The sequence below is a fragment of the Hipposideros armiger genome, unplaced genomic scaffold, assembly GCF_001890085.2.
Source record: "Hipposideros armiger isolate ML-2016 unplaced genomic scaffold, ASM189008v1 scaffold_1313, whole genome shotgun sequence".
NCBI classification, from domain to species: domain Eukaryota; kingdom Metazoa; phylum Chordata; class Mammalia; order Chiroptera; family Hipposideridae; genus Hipposideros; species Hipposideros armiger.
This window is the reverse complement of record NW_017732663.1, coordinates 69,943-72,270: the sequence shown is the minus strand read 5'-3', so window position 1 is coordinate 72,270 and position 2,328 is coordinate 69,943.

Genomic DNA, 2,328 nt, shown 5'->3' with positions numbered 1-2,328 from the left:
TATGCTTTAATGTGGACAGTTGACATTTTCTCAATATTTTGTAAAGTGATATGCATATACAGCTTCAAGATGGGGGGCCAAAGAGTGCCACCCTAAACCTCTTCTCTAAAAGAATCCTAGAGCCATGTCAGGGTGTGCATAAAACATTGGAAGAAAAACCTGAAGCAGAGGAACTGTTAGAATTTGTTGCATTAAATGGGGAGATGAGATGATGGTGAAACAAACATAGATGATACTTAGCAGAAAGATTCCACAGGTTAAATATCCAACTGTCATTGTGGGTGGGAAAGGGAGTGGAAGACAAAAGAGACACCAAAAACAAGTATAAGTGATCTAATATATTGTGGTTTTTTATGTGCACTTTATAAAACAACTTTATTGAGGTACAATTAATATTCAATAAACAACCCACTTAAAGTGCAAATTGGATGAGTTTTGATGAATGTATGCACTAGTGAAAACATCAACATCATTAAGATACAGGACATTTCCATCACCCCAAAGTTTCCTCATACCTCTCTGTTCTGTGCTTTTTAAAAAATTAATTAATTTTTTAAAGATTTTTATTAAAATATAGCTAACATACAACATTATATTAGTTTCAGGTGTACAGCATATTCAACATTTATATCCCAAAGAAGTGATCAACGTAAGTCCAGTAACCATCTTACACCCTACCATGCTATCACAATATCATTGACTATATTCCCTATGCTGTACATTACATCCCCATGTCTTATTTGTTTTATATCTGGAAATTTGGATCTCTTATTTCCCTTCATCTTTCCCCACTTTTTAAATTTGTCAGTTATAGTTGACATGCAATATTATTTTATATTAATTTCAGGTGTGCAACATAGTGGTTAGGCATTTGTATAGTTTAAGAAATGATCCCCCTGACTAGTCTAGTACTCACCTGGCACTATACATAGTTATTACCATATTATGACTGTATTTCCTGTGCTTTACTTTACATCCCCATGTCTATTGTGTAACTATCAGTTTGTACTTCTTAATCCCTTCACCTTTTTCCCCCGCCTCCCCAACCCCCTCCCATCTATCACCCCAACAAATCTAGTACCCATCTGCACCATACATAGTTATTACAGTATTATATATAAAGTGAGACTATATAAAGAAAGCTCCTAACACAGAGCACTTTGGCATTCAGCAAAATTTACCTTCTTTCTCTGTTTCCCCTTAGTTAATGCATCAATATTAACTCATCCCCTTAGTTAATACATCAATATATGTCATGACTCCAGGACACATGACTCCAGGAACTGGATCTGCAGAAGCTCTTTTCACCCCTCAGAGAAGGGGAAGATAGCATCTCCCTCCTATAAGTGTGAATGGAAGTCTAGTGACTTTCTTTGAAGCACGCAGCAGAAAGAATAGTAAAAAGCATTCCTGTGCTTTCTCCCTTCCTTATACCATTCCCCATCTCAGAGTTGAGATCAAAATCAGAAGAAGGTGTGGTTTTTTTCCGTTAAAAATATTCAGAATCGCCCACATTGCAAGCTGTCATAAGGAAGCCATATGAGAGAGAAATGAGGTGAAGCACTAAATTTCAAATCATTAAACTGTAAGTGGTACCAGAGGCGTCTGATCTAACTTCCTTTCTTTTTTACCAATGAGACACAAGCTCAAAGAGGAACAGCAACTTGTCTAAGGTCACACAGCTAATTGGTGGCATGGAAGTTATAAAAACCCTAGTCGATTTCTAGTTCAGTGCTCTTGTCACTGTGTCATGAGCCCCTGCTATGATTCCATGGGTGACCAAACCCATGCCTGTGTTCATTCTGCAGCCAGTGACCTAGGTGATATTTCTGAGAATCTAGCTGCATATTTGCCTCTGTGACATGTAAACACCTGGAAGAAAACTCAAACCAGAACGCATAAATTGTTCATAACTTCCCAGCTGAAGAATGGCTACTTGCTGTCCCCAGCTAGCATGAGCTCTCGTGTACTTTTCATTTATTCAGCCCTAAAAGATGAGTCTTGTAAGCCTGTATTAGTTCCACCCCTGTGCAGCTGCTCTCTCCACTATCTAGCTGGATGGATCCTTAGCGTTCTTTTTGGTCTAACTTCCTCATTTGCAGACTGAGACCCAGCCAGGGATGTGCTATGTCAGGGTCACCCTCAAGTTAGAGGCAGAGGCAAGCCTGAGATCAGTTGCTGAGCAACCAGCCCATTCTTTTCCCAGCAGTGTTGAAAATTGTCACACAGAGTCACTCTGTCTCTTCCTAAAAGGTCTGAAATGAGAACAGAAAACTTCATGGTGTCTGCCGGCAGGAACAGGTGTGATAGAGCTCAGGGAAGATCTGA